The sequence below is a fragment of the Chiroxiphia lanceolata genome, chromosome 2, assembly GCF_009829145.1.
Source record: "Chiroxiphia lanceolata isolate bChiLan1 chromosome 2, bChiLan1.pri, whole genome shotgun sequence".
Taxonomy (NCBI): Eukaryota; Metazoa; Chordata; class Aves; order Passeriformes; family Pipridae; genus Chiroxiphia; species Chiroxiphia lanceolata.
In genome coordinates, this window is record NC_045638.1 from 66,377,826 (window position 1) to 66,399,072 (window position 21,247).

Below are 21,247 nucleotides of genomic sequence, written 5' to 3' on the forward strand. Positions count from 1 at the left end.
TGTGCCAAGTTATTTTATGAAAAAGTGCTAAGTGAAACAGGCCATTTCTTCCCAGAAGTTTGATAATGATTGAGCTAATGATCTGAGCCTGCTTTATGCAGCCTTCTTGATTACTTGTCACAGTCACATACTAGTAAGCCCAGCTGTAGTTGGTAACTCAGCCACAGAAAAGTAAAGAAAGCTTTCTTTGTGATAAGAAAATAGTGTTGAAACTGTGGTTGTCATAATCAATGTTCTTCATTTAATACTATAGAAACAGGAGTGCTTTCTGAAGCTCAAATATCCTTGGTAGGCAAAAATATGTGGTCAAGCAAAGGTACATGAGACCTGCTCAAGAATATGACCTAAACAGAATGGGAGCAACAGCAAGAATGTCTAAGTTTATCTGTAGGTCCATGAGTAGAATTATCAGCAGTGAAATAGTAATGGAAGAGTACAGAAGCCATGTAGTAGCAGTAGAATTCAGGGCTGGGGGAAGGCTTTTGGGGAACGATATATTGATCAGTAGAAAAAATGCAGGAAAAAAAAGTGATGTCCCTAGTTTGAGCCATGTTCATGAATAAAAAAACACTTTGTGTCTCTTTTGTAAACAAATCAAATTGCATCAGAAATTCATGATCACAATTAATCATTTTCGTCTCCTACTGGAAACAAAGCACTGAAACCTGAACTTTGACTAATTAGTCAGGTCAAATTAGGTTATATTATAGACTACTTCCAAAGCATTTTTGAAAAAGTCTAGATAGCTCAAAAGAAGACAGAAGATGAATATTAAAAGTTTATAGTGTTCTGCTGTGAAATAAGACAGCTTATTAATTTGAACTTAATTTAAAATACGATCATTAGTGTAGTGTATTTGTTGTACTTGGGTAATTTTGATTGGGAAAGAAGTTGGTAACCGGAAGTCTTAGAGTACAAGTGAAAGAACCTCAGCGGACCGTGTTGTCTCTCCCACTGAACACATCAGCAGCAAAGTTATTCTGCCCAAGGCACAGGAAACAAATATTGTTACGTACAACACTATTCCTGCTATGGTCTCTCTACTGTCCTCAAGGACTGTCATGTTTCTGACACCAATTTCTTTATACGTCACTTTTTGTAACAAGTCTTTGTGCCCTTGTACACAGTCTCTTCATCTGCATTCACAGCTATGCACTTTCAAGACTGGAGTGTCACCCAAGGACAATAGTTCTTCCTGAAGACCTAGTGCTATTCTAAGAGTAAAGATAAACTACCTCATTTCCTAAGAATGCTGAGATTACTTGCACACTAGGAATCGACAATGAAAATAAATGCATTACTGTCTTTAACTTATTCTCAGCAAAATTAAAAATACCTGAATTATTAATTAATAAACTCTTATATTTATCTATATTCTCATCTTGTTGTGTTTTATACAAAAGCCTATTGTTCAGACTGTCTAAGGCACGGGGAATCAATTTCCCCCATGGTAAATAATAGTACTAACAGAAAATATAGGTATACCATTGTTACTAACAATCTCTTATAGAAAACTGTAGTATGTTTTATGCTTTATAAAGACAAACATTCTGAGCTTTCAAGGTAACTTCAGTTAAGCAAAAGACAAAGCAAATTACTACAAATCAAGGCACAGGACAGTTCTCATGAAAGCTGAGGAGTGTTAATTTTCACAAAACAAGGAGAAATAACTTATACTATATATTTTAAAGGAAGTCTTACAAAAAAGACTAACCATACAGATAAATACAAGGTTCATTCTAGTTGTACAGATGCAGAGTCTACAGTTAGTTATTCATACCTCCAGTTTTACTCGTTATTCTCAATTGATTTCATCTAACTTTAGTTAACAAACATATAATTGAAATCACCCTATTTAATCTATTAAAACATTTACATCTCCAAAAGATGAATCAGATCTCAAAAAATTCCATAAAAATGTGCTTTTATTTAGAAGGAAAGTCTGGGTTAATCATAACAATATTTTTCAATATGCTTTCTGTTTTGTTCTAATGTCTATATCCTTACTTGGTCTGTCTTCCTGCCTGAAAGAGGGCTATGGAGCAATCTAGACTGTAAGTTCCTATAGAAATTGTCTGTCTGTTACTACTTTGTGAAAAGCTCTAAATTTAACTGACATAATTTAGCAAGTCTTCTAGACATTCCACCTGTATTGCAGTACAACACTATATAATTAAAGATCCTTCCTGGTTTCCTCCTCTAACAATATTGCTACTATTTGTAGATCAGTTGAACCAACAAAATATTGATGAAAGATTCAGTCTGTTCTTGGTAGTGGAGTGAAAATTTTTCTCACCTTATAGCTAATTTATTGGTGAACTTTTTCCTCACAAATCTATGTGACTAATACACTATTACAGTGTGCGTATATCAGAAAAACATTTGGCAACTACAATAAAAGTGAGTTTACTGAATTTTTTAATATCTTTTACATTCATCATAAAATGCATGATGCTAATTTACTAACCAATAAGAAATTACCAATTTTTTAAAAGGAGTTGGAAACTCCAGTCCATAATGGTATATGTATAAATAATACTTAAAGCCAACTGTATATTAGATTTATTGTAGCTAATAGTGCTGAAAGTATTTAATCAGGGTTGACTCTCCCATTAAGTGTTTTACAGGCATAATTAATATCATGTAAGAAGACTAGTCCTGGACTTTATTATATATGATTTTAATATACTGAATGGCTAGAACACAAGAAATTATTAGTGAGAGAATTTCAAAAGATTTATGCAACTCTGGTGAGTACCAAGATGTTATAATCAGCAGTCATCTTGGTCACCAGAAAATATGTTATTTGCTACTTTCTACAATAGTAAAGTGTTTAAAGATTTTTTGTACTCTTTACCTCTAATCCTTTCTTACACGCTAACACACGCTACACACAGTCTCACACAGACTGCTTTGCAAGGATAGTAAAAAATAATCATATAGAAAATAATGAGAGAACATATATTTTAAAAAGTAGAAAAAAATTCCTAGATTTTGTCACAGCTAAGTTTCTGAACCACCATCAGTGGGTTTAAATACTTTTATAGTATTTTGATATTCTCTTGAAAATATTTTTATTATTTGGTATCATGCACACACCCTGAAACAACTGAGACAAATTATTTTATGTGATGCAGATATCAAAGATATTAAGTAAAACTGATAATTTTTTTATATAGAAATTGTATATTTCATCCCAAATGTTTCAAGGGCATCCACAGGAATGAAAAAACACGTTCACATGGCTTTTATGAATTCATTCTCTATTTGTAACAGAAGAAGGTCTTCCATTATTTCATACTTGTTTTCAAATTTGTTTTCTTTTTTCCCATAAATTCTGCCATAATCAGAACTCTTCATAAAAATTAAGTGTGTGTGGGAACACACAAGTATATATAGAAAGTTTCAGACTCACTCTATATACGCTCCAAGCCAGTTGGTTATGAAACAGCTTCACTTTAGACAGCCTTTGGCCACATCAGCCCAGCATATAGACATATCAGAGTCTAGTCCAACTACTTAAATCAATATGCACACATCCATACAACAGGGCTTTCAGACATTCTCAGAACATAATGCACTCAACAAGGAAGAGTGAGGAGTATCTGAAATTATATACATTTGTATTTTACCACTGAGTAAGTGGAAGTAGCTAAATTTCAGCCTTAACCCCCTACTGGAATAAGACGTGAAAATTCCTTCTTTGAAAGACTGAAGGTACAGGACCACTATGATATCCAAGACATCCACAGAGGCTATTGGAAGGAGGTGTAAGGTGATAGACCAATTTAAGGCTACAATGACAGTCCTGAGGGGTTACGGGAAAGACCCCTGCACTTGTAGGGGGCATTCCCAGAAACTCATTGTAAGGTGATAAGGCTACACAAAAAGGGACAAAGAGACTCCTAATAGCTTCCCAAAAGAGTCCAGCACCCAGAGGAGACTTCCCAGCAACAGACTGATAGGATCAATGAAGGATAGAATGGTATGGAGAAAGGATGGTCTTTCTTGGCAAACGTCCTACCTGATGGGAACTCAGGAAGCTGAGTCCCTCAAATTGCCTAAGAAAAAAAGTATGAAAAGAGATCAGACATGAGCAAAAATCAGGGAGAAGTTTCATCATTTCTGCGGGGGTAACTGATGGGCTGCCTTTTCTCCTTCCACTCCTCAGGATGCTGCGGGGTGAGCAACTGGTTTTATATTTTACTTCTCTTTCACCTTTAGTAATTGTACTTTGCTTCCTTATATCTTACCTTATATATATTTTATCTTTACCTTACAGACTAGTTGTACTTCGCTTTATATAGTTTCCTTATAGATATGAATTTTACCTTGCCCTATACCTTATAGATTACTGTGTCTATTTTATCTTATTTTTTTCTATATTGTGCTTTATTGCCTTAGATTGTGTACTGCGACTTGTTGTACGTGGTTTGCCTAAAGTGTGCATTTCTTTGTTTTACTGAGTTAAAGTGTGTGTGAGTGCAGCTATATTCTTTCCTTTTTGCTTTGCGTTAGCAAGTGTGTTTAGATTTTGTCCTAGTCTTTGTACATTGGTCTGTCGTGGAGGGGAGTTGCTTGAGTTTTGTATTAGGGTGTTACAGTGATCTATTTCTTCTTAGGGAGTTGTATTGTTTTTGGAGAGCACACTTCTGGTTTGAAGTTGTATTATTAAAGTGGAATTTTGCAGTTAAATGTTATCGGCGGTGATGTGAACCCTATAAATTGTCACAGATTTGTATTAATAAAAGTTATTTTGTGAGCTGCTAAGAGTTAGTCCTTTTTTTTTTTTTTTTTTGGGTGGTGGCAGTCTTGTTGACAGCAGAATAACTCGTAGGAGAAACTTGCTGAGAAGTTCTCTCAGTTCTCCACTGCCATTAAGTGCAGTCCCCATAAATAGGGTATCGAAAGTCCTGTCCATCTCAGTGAATCTGTCAAGCAAAGGGTCTCCCCCTAAGGAGACACTGACAGACTGTTTTCGGACTTTAAAGGCTTTGAAATCCCAGGAGGGGGACACTAATAGACAAAAAAATATATTAATACGATGGGACAGAAAATCCTTCATTTCTGCTTCTTTTCACGTGACAGGAGGGGAGCCACTGGAATAAGTTACCTGGAGAAGTTGTGGATGTATCTTCCCTGGAAATGTTCAAGGTCAGATTGGAGGGGCTCTGAGCAACCTGATCTAGTGAAAGGTGTCCCTGCACATGGTAGGGGGGCTGGAACTAGGTGATCTTTAATATCTCTTCCAACCGAAGCCCTTCTGTGATTCTATGATGCAGCTATGGATGAATTAAGTTCCATGGGGCACCTAAAATGGCATGACTCCTGCATGCTAGCAAATGAAATTAGCAGATCTCTGAAATTAAGCCTAACAGCACCAAATTCCTTTTAATATTTTGACTTTGGGATATATTCAGCTATGTAAATTTTCTGTGTGATGCTATATTAAATGCCCCAGGGTACTGAGGAAATCCAAACAGGCTGAAAGATATTATGGGGGCTTAGAGAAGGAATGCTCTACAGCATTTAAAAATACACTAGATGCTAACAGGCAAGAAAAGTGTGTCCTGACAAAAACAGCTACGTGGTAATTCAAAGAAATTTTGATGGTATCTACCAGTTTCATAGTACTTTGTCTGGAGCTGGATTAACTGATAAGTCCATGCTTCATTTGATCTTGATGCTTTTTTAAAATCAGATACTTGCAATTTTCGGCCTGATTTTCCTGTAATTAATGATCCCTTTGAACTTGTCTGTAGCCTATGAAGAATCCATAATCAGTTCAAAATTGCCTGGCAGAAAATTCCTTGGCAACTGTCCAGTGAGTCCATAATGTTATTCCATGCTTTTCTGGCAAAGGGCCCACCAGAAAGCTTCATAATATAGAGAAAGTCCATGTTTGGAGAAATTTAATCAGTTGAGTAATAGGTGCCAACAAACTTAAAACTCCAAACTTATATCAGTATAATTCTCCAAGTCAACATTTTTATACCAAACTAAATGTGGGTTTTTTTGGTTTACTTAAAGCTGTTTCCCAGGCAACGCAGGAAACTCATATTCTGTGACTTTATATAAGATAGTTAAGAAAGAAATTTTGTGCAGTCCCCTTTGTAAAGCAAAAGAAAGACAAACCAAAACAATTCATAAGTATAGTTTTCTGAATTGAGACATTTTGCCTCAAATCTTGATGAGAACAATTTTTACAAACCCTAATTTTGCATCAGATAGAAAGAACTAAAGGGGAAAAAACATAGAAAAAGAATATAGAACACAGCAGATGCTTTATGTTTCAGCAACTATAAATTGCACTTTCCTTTTGGCATTGGGAACTCGTTTTACGATTGGCAATCTTCCTGAGTGCTCAGATGCCATGAAAGTTGCTACTGTTATTTAAATATGATATCACAGCAGTTTACATAACTTTCAAATACTAATGATTTTGGTTTAAATTTCCAACTTTCTACATTTACATGTAGATATCAAACATAGTTTTGAATCATGTTATTGTGGTTATAAGAATACATGCTTACCAGTAGATTTATTAATGTTAATTAAAAGAAATAAAATAATCAAAATATATAATAAGCACCCTCTACTTACTGTAACTTTACATCATAGTAACATTCTCAGAATGAAATTGCGCTGATGAGGGGTACATGAAAGATTCACATGATCTAACTGCCTGTATGTTAGCCTTGGTCAAAAAGAAATAGGTATACACAGCCCGAGCCAGTTGCCTAAAGAGAAGCTTGAAGTGTCACTTGAGTTCCTCTGAGAAATCCAATTTATAAGAAGCTGGACAATACAATACAGAACCCATGGGAGACCTGTGGAGTAGAAGCTACTGACTAATGGGCATAGTTTTGGTCATTGCAAATGTAATATGTTATAGTTAAAGAAATGAATCCTCTTTGTCTGCTACTCACTCCATTTGTATAATTTGTCTTTATTTGGCGAACTGGAGAATGAAATATAGCTGTCAGTTAAACAGTAGACGTTGTGCCTTAGATATGTTTAGACAGAATCTGATATTTCATTTGCTTATGTCAAGTACACTTTTATTTCTCTTTTTCTATTGTACAATGAGAATGTTCTAAATAACACTTTTTATATGGATTCATAGAAAATGAGTACTTATGAAAAATTACATCAGAAAAAGCTATGAACTGCTCTAGATTTCAAGTCCAGAACAATGTAATTTGAATTATCGTAGGGTAAAAAGTCAGCATTTGAGCTGTCAGAGTGAAGGAAATACCATGATTCTATAGATAATGGATCCTTTATGGAGCTTACTTATTGTTTTATGGAAGTGATAAGCTGGTTGTTGCTGAGCATGTAGAACATAGAAAGCTGCTGAGAAAATTTAATAAGTACTGTGAGAGAAAAAATCTCATAACTGAGTTGGGATCTTTTCTGAGCTCTGAGTTTTCCTGTGTTTGCACATAAAAGGAACAAACAACAGAAGGAGGAGGAAGCCAAAACTGACTATGAAAATTAATTTGCATTACTGTATTCCTCTATTTGAAACTCTATCATGCTAAGGCAGTGGTAAAAATGAGTCTCACTTGAAAACATACCTAGACATGCACACACATACTTGGTATATGTATTTTGGATTTTCAAAATTTTCTGCATTTTATTCCTGTTCCTTTTCCTGTTTTGAAGTTTGATTGGGTCTTTTTCCTTGTTTTATATGCATGCATAGAAATGAAAACAATATTCATACACATGACATGCCTGTATATACATATACGTATTTATGCCTTAGGGAGCCAATGATTTTCCCTCAGTTCCTTGATGAAGACTAGACTAGATAGTGCCTGTTAAGTGTTAAGACAAATGCCAGTGTTTTAACCAGATTTCTCATTACTGAAGCGGATTCCCTGGTCTTTAATTCAACTAATCCTTTTACCCAGGAAAGCTCCTTACTCATAGCTGTCAACATTAACTTGATCAACTGAAATAGGACTAATTTACAGGATTTCCAGCCTATTCCAAAGCATTTGTAAATCAGATAAATGTAGAAAACCTAATTCAAAGCTATGATAAAAATGCTCTTTTATAAACATCATTAAAATTTAGTCAAATTATGAAAAAATGTACAACTCATAAAATTTTTTAACTTATTAGAAAAAATCATAAGAATCTTTTTGTGAATAAATGCACTAACTCAAGGTGAAAGATTAATTTGTAGATAAATAGGAAGAAAAGGAAGAGTAATCAATCTGAGGCTGTTTTAGATGTAATGAAGAGACTATTAATGAAATAACACACGATATTAAACCTTTTCTTTAAGAGTTATGTAACGTTAATTAACACTTTTGACACAAAAATGAGTAATATCAGCAGCAGCATTGAAAAGACATGTTAAAAGGTAATGGTACATGGAAATGGCATCCTGCAGTATTTGCAAATAACATTTATTCCAATTTGCTAAATTCTCAGTATGGCAAAGACCTAAAGAGTATACCCGGGGTCAAAAACAGGAATGACATCAGGTATCCTTATTGATTCTGGAAAGTTACTCTATAGTAGCTCTCAGCAGAGAGTTATGACAGAGCTGAAGGGAGGGAACCTAATCAGAATCACAATCAAATTGAACAAATGCATGATTCTAAGCAAGGGAATATGGTCATCGATTCCCACAGATAAAAGACATAATATTTTTAACTATAGTAGTCTGAAAACTCATATGAAAACACTTGTGTCTTTCATCACAATACCTAGAAAACCTGAACCTAGAAACTGATTAGTCAGGTGAACTGTTCTACAAAATATTAAACGGTTTCAGTTTTACTATGCCTTCGCTCTTTTTTTTTATCAAGCTCCTGCTCTTAGCAATCTGTGGTATATAACAGGTAAGAATAACAAATGAATAATATGAATGATAACTATATTCTTATCACTTCTATTCTACTCAGTTAGCCTTGATGCTTTTGCCAAAGGAAACTTGAATTGAGCTCACAGATTGACATTGCTAGTTTTGTTGCTCTATGAAACCTAATCAGCTGTCTTTGAACTGCTGACTGGAGTAGAGTTTTCTCATTTTCACCTATTTATGCAAGAACAGGATGAACTTGAAATTCTGTAACCTTTGAAATCAACAGGATAAATGTTCTAGCCTTCCACATTCTGGGTAATGAGCATCTAAGGGAATTAAATTAAATTTTGGGGGTATACAACACCTGGTTTTCTACTTTAAGTACAGAGAAATATGTATTAACTAGAGTTCTCTTTCCTTATATAAAAGAAGTAGAATTGGATAATGTATCTGAAAGAAGAAAAAAAGGTGGGAGTTAGCAAAAACAGTAAGAATTTTAAAGCAAATAAAATTTGGCCTACAATCTCCTCAAAAATAGTACTGCTCTTGTGTTCAACAGTGAAATTAGATGCCATTTTGAGGACAAAGTAATTGGTCTTCTTTCAAGTCACTGAAACTAAATTGTCATATATGTAATACTAGAAAAAAACTTAAATATAAATATAATCCTAAAATGAGTATTCAGATTATAGGTAATGCCTGCATAACAATATGCAATGAAACTTTGCAAGTAGCAGGTCTGAAGAAATATTTATTATTTAAAAGGTTTGTGACAAATTCTGATAGAAAAAAACAACTTTCAAATTAACTCATATACTAAGAAACAGATTTACTTGTAAATTCTAAGAAAATCCTATCCATATTCAAAATCTCAAACAGCAAATGTTGGTTGTAAACAGTGTAATTTTGGGGAGTATATGATGTACTAAAAATAAAACAAGTGCATTCCTGTTTTAAGTGTAAAACTGTCCTTTCTGTTCTCTTTCCTTTGTTTCATTGATCAGGAATGGGTACAGGGGAAGGGTAGAAGATAACAAAAAGCAGATACGTAGTTGATTTACATTTAAAAAATTTTATGCTATTATATCTAGATTTCATATAAAGTCCTTCATAGAACCAGGTGTTTCCATTTCTGAACAAATCCAGATGAGAAAATAAGAGTATCCGTACTGTATCTGTAAACTGCAGTGAAACCCACATTTCACTGAGAGTATCCAGGATATTTAGAGATAAAGAAATAGACATCTAGAATTTTGTTTCCATGGAACATTCCTCTCTTCAGGTTAGAAAGAAAATAATTACTTTTATTTTAAATTAATTCTTTACTAGTATCTTTACAATATTTAATTTTCTAGTCTTCTTTGCACCCTTCATTCTCTCTTCTTTGTTAGTTATATACAAAAAGTATATGGGTGGTAAATTGACCCAACATAAGCACATAATTTTATTCAGAGCTAAGTTCTTTCCAATCACATTTAAACAGCCCACTTCTACTCCCACAAGCCTTCACCCTTTCCTTTCACCAGTCAGCTGTCATCTAAGGGAAATATAATTAACAGAAAGATATGAAAACAGTGCACACTACAGAAAGTAAAATGCTCAAGCATAAGATGGAATTGTGCCATATCTGATATTTAGCCCACATAAATAAAGATTTTGTTACTGGGTTACATATACTGTAGAATGATAAAATTCTTTTATTTCATAACCTGTGGGGCAGGGCAAGGTGAGGTGCAGAGGAGGGAAGAATAAGAAAAAATTATTGCTGTAGTCCTCTGAATAACATGGATTAATTTAGTCACTGGAAATGTGTTTTTGATGTGTATAATCTGCACTTTACATTTCAATTAGCAAACCTCTATGAAAAATACATGCTGTATATGCTCCTGTACATCTGTACAGAATAGAAATATGTCACCATTCACTTTTTTAGTAAGTTGAAGAAACAAGGATGAGACAAAAGGCCGTTGAAAACTGAGATTTTCAAACAGTTTTAAAAGCCAGACAAGACTTTGATTTTGACCAAATAATGGGATGACTGGCCAGTGAAAGAATAAAAACTGTGTTCCTCTGTGCTGTGTACCTGTTACAATATTTAGTGCATCTTTATTATCTAACAGAAGAAGTTATAAGCCATCTTAGACATTCTTATCTTAAAATTATATTCTAATAGAAAAATTTGGTTTGCTCACCTTCACATAACTGACATTAGATCAGAACGAACAGATACAAATTCTTCTCACTTTACTCTTTTTCATAAATTATGTCAGTAAGCTTCAGCATAGTCTTCAGTGATATTCATTGCTATTACATCAAGAGATTAACAAATGGTTTTGTAAAAACAGCATATTAAGAAGAAGCTTTTTCCTCAGCATTTAGAAAGATCACTACAAATAAAACATACCAGAATAAATACATAAGGTATTTAGGCATCTGTTTAAACTGTGTAATTGTATTCATTCAAGTTCAGATGTTAAGTCTCCACACATTTGGTTAGTTGTTGCAGTGATTGTTGCTGTAAATACATGTACTTAAATAATCAAAAAAAGAGTAAATCCTCACCTCTTATTTTTTTAAATGTTTTAGCTTTTAAATAGAAATAAGACACTCCACAATCCTGAAAAAACTCCAAGCTCTTTACTCCTTCAGAAAAGTAAGTTCTTGTTTTAACTAGGAGCACAGAAATTTTCACATATCTGTCAGTTTATCCATCTGTCCAGAAAAAAATTATCTATCTCATGTACTGACTTCTTCTTGCATATCCCACTTTAATATTTTTGGGAGGTTATTTTGGGTTTTTTGGGGGTTTTGGCCTTGTTTCCTTTAGGAATAAAGGATCTAATTTTATACTTTTTACCCCTTTGGAGAATAAGGTCATTTTGCTATCTTTCTTATTATCCCTTTCTTCTGCATTAAGAATCCTTCATTCAGGATTTCAGGTGAAGTCCTCCTTTTAACCACTAAATTTACTGAGGAAATATCACATCTGAATAAACAGAGCCTCTTGGGAATGCAAATAGATGCTTAGTTTCTCATTATCTCTTTATTTTCCTAGCTTGACTGATTTTGTCCATGCATGCATGGTAGTGGAAAATGAGAAAGATCTTTCAGAGCTTGTTCAACGTTTCATTCAATATACAGCAACCTTAAGCACAAAATCACACTTATTTAGACAGGGACAAAATTACTTAACCTATGGTATTTATGATTCTTTAAAACATTTTCTTAAAGAATCTGTACTGTTTGTGCATCTATCCACTTCTGGATTTCTCATGAATAAAAATTTTCACCACACAGCAAGGCTTTCACATCATTTAGCACATTACAAATAAAAATGTAAGGTGTAAGAAAGCTTAAGGAGGTAGTTATTCTAAGAAAACCATTTTTCCATCTCTGGTAACCACTATATAGTTCTTTCAGCAAGTATTAGGTCATCTTAATTTGAAGATAAAGTTCAGAATGAGTCTATTAAACTAACCTAAAAACGAACTTTTAGACCAAAGGTATAGGGAACTGGGGAAAGAGACCTGGTAGGGGGACCTGGAGGGGACAGTATGAACCCATATTTGATAATATCGAAGAAATGTTTCTGAGAGTCAACAGATGTTAAAGCTCCCTCTCTGAAAAGCTATTAAATTGTATTTCGTAGAATGTCCTGAGTTGGAAGGGACCTACAAGAGTCATTGAGTCCAGCTCCTGGCTCTGCACAGGACCATACCCTAGAATCACACCATGTGCCTGAGAGCATTGTATAAATACTGATAGAATTCTGTCAGGCTTGGTGCATGACCACTCCCTTGAGAGGCCTGTTCCAGTGTCCAACCACACTCCAAGTGAAAAATCTTTTCCTAATATCCAACCTAAACATCTTCTGAATAGCTCCATACAATTCCCTCAGGTCCTCCACCATAGGTCCTCTGGTCACCAGAGAGAAGACATCGGTGCCAGCCCCTGTGCTTCTGCTCATAAGGAAGCTGTAGACCACAATCAAGCCTTCAGCCTTCCCTCAGTCTTCTCTTCTCCACACTGAGGAAACCAAGTGACCTCAGTCACTCCTTGTACAGCTTGCCCTCTGGACCATTCACCATTTCCATGACCCACCTTTGGATGCTCTCTTAATAGTTTTACATCTTTCTTATATTTTGGTACCCAAAACTGCACACAATATTCAAGGTGAGGCCACACTAGTGCAGAGCAGAGAGGGACAATCAACTCTGACCAGCTGGCAATGCTGTGCCTAAAGCACCTCAGGACACAGCTGGCCGTCCTGGCTGCCAGAGCACTACTGACTTATTCAACTTGCCATTGACCATGAAAAGACATGAGGGACTTTGAAGAAATATGATGTATTTAACTCTTTAATATTTATTCTTTCTAGTTAGTTAGCTGTCGAAGAAGACACCAGACATTTGAACCCAGATTCCTTCTGCACAACTGGAGAAATACTTTAAATTAGAACCTACGTCATAGTTAGGTTCTAAGAGAAAGAGGAAAAAATTTTTCAAAAATTATCATCAGAGGTGGACTTGTAGGAATATGCTATCATTTTTCAATGACACAAAAATTACTTAGGCTGACTACAGTCCTAATATAGACAGGGATACACTCTGAAAACACTCTTTTGAATCAGGTATCTGAAACCAGAATAAGTATTTTAAAGGAAAGCACCATTTTCCTCCTTTCTGTGTCCAAAAAATGAAAGGTAGCTTTACAGAAGATCCTGCTTATAGTGACCTGATAAACTCATTTGAAGTCTGAGGTGCCCTTAGTCTTTGTCATCAAGCGGCTATCTGTTTCTTCATGCACTTAGAAAAACAAGATAATTACAGTATTCCTGAGAAACAAAAACTGGGTGTAGGAATTACCAAAGCCATCTGTCATCTTCAAGGAGAAGGATATAAATACTTAGAAGTACTAAATCCTGCCTGTTTTCAAGGAGGTTGTCTGCATCATCATCAAAAACAACAAAAGTCAATTGCTTCTCATAAATTACATTCAATACTATTCAACAGTTCAAAAATGGTATTACCTGATCCTAACAGAGAAAAATTGAGTAGCAGAGGCTCTAATATTCCCAGATATCAGACAGACAGAACAAAGATGTGCATGCTGCATCTACTGAAACAAAACATGTTCACTCCTGTTGGGTCAATGGTAAAAGTGGAGGCTATGCAGGCAATCCATGCAAAGAAATCAATGGCTCAAACCCAGCACTGACATCCCAATACACATCTGAAGCCCCCATAAACAGAGTTGTTTCTTTTGTATTGAACACATTACAGTGGTTTCAAACTTCTTTTCCTCTTTTTAGACATAATGATCATAAATAAACAGAATTTCAATACAGGAAAAGTGACTTCAAAATAAAGACTTTAAAGTCAACATATTTGACTTTAGACACAATTGTGTCTCCTAAAGACACAATTATGTGTCTTAAGGAGCTCTTTTCCACCCAAACTTTGTATTTTGCCTTTTGTCACTAAGATTCTGCTCAGCTGCTCTTTGTACACATACATTCTCTCATACCCTCTTAGAGGTGCTTAGGTTGTCCACAAAAATACTCCTATTGTCTCTTGAAAATACTATTATTGTCCTCCACACGTTCATGTTTCAGGACCTATTTCTCCCATGTACTGATGAAAATTCCTCACACAACCGTCAACTTGACCCTATTTTCATTCTTGTAGAGATTTCAAGATACTTTCATAATGTGGAATAATTCTTAATTTATAGACCTTTGTGTAATTCTCCTCCACTTTTGCTATAACATTCTCAAACTGTGAAATTCTCTGAAGCAACTGTTGTACAAGAGTTCATAAGAGTATGGAAAAGTAAATCCAAGAACAGAATACAGAATGATTTCCTGAGAAGGAAAATACTTGACTGTTTGCCATGTAGAAATTATACTGATGTATAGATTTGTAGATTTATAGATTTCAGTGATGATTCTGCCTATAATGTTGTCGGGCACAGTTTACACTGTAAAGGCAGAACAAGGACTATGTATTCCATGACAGGGTACAGATAAGCAGAAAATTATTTCTGAATTATAAAAATTTTGGGTAAATCTTGGAATGGGAAGGAATAAGAAAGTATTGCTATGATGAGAATTGAATAGTATTCTTTGGTTGTTCGTGCTGGAGGGACTTCAGGAGGTCCCTGGCTGAATACAGGTCATCTATGAGATTGGATTATTTACTCAATCTAGATACTCAGTTACAGTGCTATACTATTTTAACAATGACTTTGATCAAATAGGAAGTAATTCACAATTGAATCTAGTTAAAAGATGTTTTTCACAAACGAAGTAATAGAAAAATGTAATTTGTAATGTTTAACACTAGAATGACAAAATAACCATAAAATAGGCTTGAGAATTATCTGGGATACCAATACTGTGTATCTGAGCTATACAACTATCAGAAACACCTCCTGATATGTATTTTTTTTAATTTAGTTCTACAGAGACTCATGTATGAGCACAATCTTATGTCTTACACAGCCATACAGAAGTGGTTGGTAATAAGTGGCTGAGTTTGTGTTTTAAAGACTGATGCTTTATTGCTTGTTTTTCTGCATGTTATTCTCTTTTCCTCTGAGGTGTCAGTGCAGTTGAGAAATAAATTCATTCAAACTGAAAACCATTTACTGCATCAATAATAGGTAGCTTTTCATCTCTAAACAGGCATTTATTGTATTACTGTTTTGAAATGTCTTTACTTTTTCTGACCTCTTAATACACTTCTCTGGTCAAAAATCCAAGAGTCCACCAAAAATGTTATGAAAGGTTCAGGTCAGAAACAAGATCAGACTGCTTTCTTTTCAGGTGTTGAGTGTCCAAACCATATTATTTAAGGTAGTTAGTGCTCTACTCTCGAAATACAGCAAATCAAAACTTATCCTATGGATTTTAACCTATTGGAAATAAAAGAATAATATAACATGAGGAAATCTTGACAACAATCATAGTATTTCTGTGACTGTCTATTGGAGCTCCATGTGCAAGATTTTGCTGACATCTGTATTGAAATCAAGTGTAATACCTCTCCTCAAACATATTCATAGAATAGGATTAACCTTAATAACTTTAGACTTCTGGTGTGTCAATTACCATATGAATTAATATCATCTAGACTCCCTTAAGAATTAAATAGGGATTTTGAGGATGTACTTAAATTAAATTTGTATTTAACTTGAACTTCTACCTTAAGAGAGGAAAAGATCCTATCTAGAGAAAGTCTTGAATTCAGGCTCATGACAAAAGCAGAAAGGTGCCCATAGCTGCTACATTTGGAATCCATTCACATGTGTGCACACACAATCCCAACAGAAACCAGGACAAAACAATTAGAGGTGTGGGGTTTTGTTTGTTTGTTAGATTGGGTTTTTTTGTTTGCTTTTTTTTGGTGAAATATTAAAGATGTTTACTGTCTTTTTTATAACTACCATTTAAATGTAATTTTTTTTAATATATGTGACTTTTTTTATTTTATTCTCATTAACGTTAAAGAATTCTGCTGGCAGAGTTATGAATACAAAAGTTCACACATTTACAAACTTCTCATGATTGTCACTTGTAGTATAGATACAGTTCAGATCCACTAGAAGTATTAATTTGATTCACACTCCATAGAAAAGATATTGTTTCAAATAGATAAAATCTAAGTAAAACATTTTGGTCACATACAAGATCCAATGATTGTATACTGGAAGATAGAAAAGTTTTCTTCAATTTTTCTTTTTCTTACTTTCAATTATGCTTTCAGCACCGTGACTCTAATTTCCAAACACATTTTATGACTTGCTACATCGTTAAAACTCATTAAAGAAGCTTTTTAACATCATACTTTTGTATAAACCTTGATGCTGCTCAGAAATGAACATCATTATATTAGGTTTCCATTTCATGTTCGATAACTTTGAAGCTCACAAAAATTAAGAGCTTAGGCTGAAAAATAAATGGGTGTCAAAAGATAAAAAGATGCACTTCCAAGGCATAAGTGATCTCATCCAAAGTTCTAGTATGGGATTTGTACGCTTCCTTCCATCTCTTCTATAGGAGGCATACACATCTAGTTTGTGATAACTACATATCTTTCAGGTATCTGATGTTAGGATCGATAAAGCTAAGGGTAAGTGACCTATTCTGAACATCACATTAGGTTTAGGCAGTTATATCTTCAACTCATTTCATTAATTACTTGTTGTTACACCCTGGTCCAGCTGTGTTACACTTTAATTTTAGGCTTCAAGCTATTTTGCTCACACAAACTCTTGCAAAGCCTTTGGTTTTTTGATACCTTGAGTTCATATACGGAGAAAAGACTACCAACTTTTCTCTAAGAGACTTCTTTTAATTTGGTGAGAAATTAGGTGTTTGGGCAAAAAGGGTTTTAGAGAGATAACATGCAAACCAAAGTATAATATCCAGTACAAAAAACCCAATTCACAAAAGAATTACAACAGTTTACTAGGAATAGCAAGCATTGCTGTGGAGTAGGGACCCTTTGTTGTACCCAGCAAACACAAACTCCATGCAACTTAAGTGAAATACCCAAAAATTAATTGAAATACAGAAAATAGATGTTTAAATTGCCCACAAGAGGAAGGAAAGAGAGATTAAGGTAAGAAAGGACAAAGAAAGATAGGAGAGAGAAATATAATTAGACTATGCAGATCACACCTTGGCAGATTTGAGGACAACAGGCTGATGGAGACCTCTTGTGTGTCTGTTTACAGACTTTAGCTATTGTGGCCACTCCCTCTAGGAGGGACTTTAGGTTTACTGACCACTCACTGTTGCCCTGTGTGGGTGGGCCATCAGGCAGACCTCATTGACAGCCCAGCCACATGGCTTTTACTGCCATGTGCTCTCGGCCATATTGACTGCAGGCCTAGCCCAGCCCTTCCCTCCCCCCTCACTTACCCCCACTTACAACCCAATAATTACTGGTGTGGTGTTTAACACTTGTGACTGTTTATAACACAAGTTACTCACTCATCAAGGAGGCTGACTGTATTATTTCAGAAGACCAGTAGTCTGCCTTACATTGAATCCAAGTTTAGATGGCTTCCCACCAGATTAATTGTCCATGCAGGATTATACTGATGTTTTTTTAACGAATCCTCATTCATAAATCACAGTCCAGCTGTTCTTCACAGTAGGATGCCATATGACTGAAGAGCTATTACCAGGCCAGCACCTGCCCTCGTCACTTTACATCTTACAAAGTCATTTTGATTACAGTTACTTTCACTTACTTTGAAGTAGTTTACAGTCAGAAATGACATTCAGATGATCAGAAAGGTCTTCAGAATAGTCAAATCATTTCTAGACAGATTATGTAGGTCAAGAGATTATACATATGTAAAACTCTTTGCAAATACTCTGAAGTCCTTGTTATACTACAACAAATAATCAGTGAAACAGAATAAGAAATTTTAATGGATAAATTAGTCAAAAAGCTCACTAACATAAGCTTTCATATATTACCACTAATTGATAAACAGCCTGTTCATCTGACCATGAAAGTTATATCATCTTGAGCATCTTGCAATCTTATTTTTTTAAAGTGCATATTTGCTAACAAAATGGACTTGCTGGATTTCAACAAGGCCTTCTGGACTTCAGGATGGCCTTTGACACTGTCTCCCACAGCATTCTCCTGAAAAAGCTGGCAGCCCATGGCTTGGACAGGGGTACTCTGTGCTGGGTTAGGAACTGGCTGGAGGGCCGGGTCCAGAGAGTGCTGGTGAACGGTGCTGCATCCAGTTGGCAGCCAGTCACTAGTGGTGTCCCTCAGGGATCAGAGTTGGGCCCAGTCCTGTTTAATATCTTTATTGATGATTTAGATGAGGGGATCGAGTCCATCATCAGCAAATTTGCAGATGACACTAAGCTGGGGGGGAGTGTCGATCAGCTGGAAGGTAGGAGGGCTCTACAGAGGGACCTGGACAGGCTGGAGAGTTGGGCTGAGTCCAATGGGATGAGGTTCAATGAGGCCAAGTGCCGGGTCCTGCACTTTGGCCACAACAGCCCCCTGGAGCCCTACAGGCTGGGGACAGAGTGGCTGGAGAGCAGCCAGGCAAAAAGGGATCTGGGAGTTTGGATTGACAGGAAGATGAACAGGAAGATTGACAGGAAGCCAGCAGTGTGCCCAGGTGGCCAAGAAGGCCAATGGCATCCTGGCCTGGATCAGGAACAGTGGGGCCAACAGGTCCAGGGAAGTGATTCTTCCCCTGTACTCAGCGCTGGTGAGGCCACACCTGGAGTACTGTGTCCGGTTCTGGGCCCCTCAGTTCAGGAAGGACATTGAGGTGCTGGAGCAGGTCCAGAGGAGAGCAACAAGGCTGGTGAAGGGACTTGAGCACAAGTCCTATGAGGAGAGGCTGAGGGAGCTGGGGCTGTTCAGCCTGGAGAAGAGGAGGCTCAGGGGAGACCTCATCACTCTCTACAACTACCTGAAAGGAAGTTGTAGCCAGGTGGGGGTCAGTCTCTTTTCCCAGGCAACTATCAGCAAGGCAAGAGGGCATGGTCTCAAGTTGTGCTGGGGGAGGTTTAGGTTAGATATTAGAAAGAATTTCTTTACAGAGAGGGTGGTCAGACATTGGAATGGGCTGCCCAGGGAAGTAGTGGTTTCTCCGTCCCTGGAGATTTTTAAAAAGAGACTGGATGTGGCACTTAATGCCATGGTCTAGTAACCGCAGCGGTAGTGGATCAAGGGTTGCACTTGATGATCTCGAAAGTCCCTTCCAATCCAGCTGATTCTATGATTCTATAAAAAAAAGATTTTTTTTCCTAATCTCTTCTCATCTTCATAGTTTACATGGAAGACAAAAGAATCTGAGGAGTTTTCTGAACTCTAACAATTATCCTTATTGTTCATCACGATTGTTTTTATGTACATACATGAAGGACCAAAGTTATCCCAACTAATATTAGAAAACTAACCTTTCCCTTTCTTGTGTAGGCAGAGAGAGATATAAAACATCTCTAATTGATACAGAATTTTGGAACATAAAATAACCCTTTGGATTTACATCAGCTAGAAAAGAAATCTATGAATTCTTGCTTGGTGCTCAAGATTAGACAAAGAAAACCTGAGCCTAAATGTTTGCAAACCTGCATGTAGGCTGCAGGACATGTGAGATTCATTCCCGTAACCCAGGTAGGTGAGATAAGGCACTATTTGGATCCCTCCCAGGCTGAACACCTGGGTTTCCTTGAGAGAATGATGACATAGAGGAAGGAGGAAGCTGAAAACTTTTTGTTGACATGCAGTCAGGTTACAATATCCTGAAAATATAAGACACTCACATTAAAGAAATACATGACCAGACTGTTTGTAAAATGAATTTCCCACACAATAAGAACATGTTATTTTTCTATAAATCATTGAGAATAAGCAGGTTTTTGAGAAATTCTATGCAAAATACAGTATGAATTCCAAAAGAAAGAATCTTAAATGTCTTGCAGCTCATTTTCATAAATATATAAACACTTTAAATTGCTCAATTTTTACAGTGGAATCATCTCAATCAGTAGAGTTTTGTTTAACTTCACAGTGAAAAGACAATTGCAAGAGGACTTTTTAAATATTATTTTGTGTAATTTAGACAACAATTGCACTAACTCATTTCCCACTGTTATTTTCTTTCAGTTTAGAAGGAAAATAGTTTGACCTACAATAAAGATTCTCTTGGTATTTTGTCAAATTTATTTTATGCCAGCAGCAGTCACTGATTTTAATTGAATGGAAACAACAGCTCTCAGCCTGTGTGTCACATTGCTGGATTTTGTATCATTGAATTTCAATCTGGTTTCACTGGGACCTGCCAAGTGTGGCTTAAGCCAACCTCTGAGTCTCCTTGCTATACTCCTTTCCAGGGCAGCATTGTTTGCCTTTTGTCTGTTCACTGATTAAATTGACACCATTTTACCTTTTGTGACTCCTGTGTCATTTTCTGGTGACAGCATCTAGCAATGGTAACAAATCAGTGTCCTTGTGGAAGGGGTAGAAACCATTGATTGTCTGGGTGTATTAATGCAGACCCTTTAAAAGTCATGCAGACATGGCTTTGTGCTAACTGGCAGCTGAATGGGGGCTAGTGAGAAATGCTATTAAGCACAGATAACAGTCAGCACCTTCTATTCACTAGCAATGTCACTTTGTACCATTTGAGGGACAGTTGGTAGTGAAATTTGTTAAAGCAATTCTTCCCCTCCCTATACACATCCTGGACTGATGCTATTTAAGGCAGAAGAGTGGAAATAGTTTTCTGATTAGGCTGATGTTGGTAGGATGCTCATATAATTTCCAGGGAGCTGAAACACTTAATTCAGTCCATCTGCACTTTACAGCTAAAATCTCTTTAGAACAAAAAAGATAGGCCCTGTTGACATGAGAGGTTAAATGTTTACCG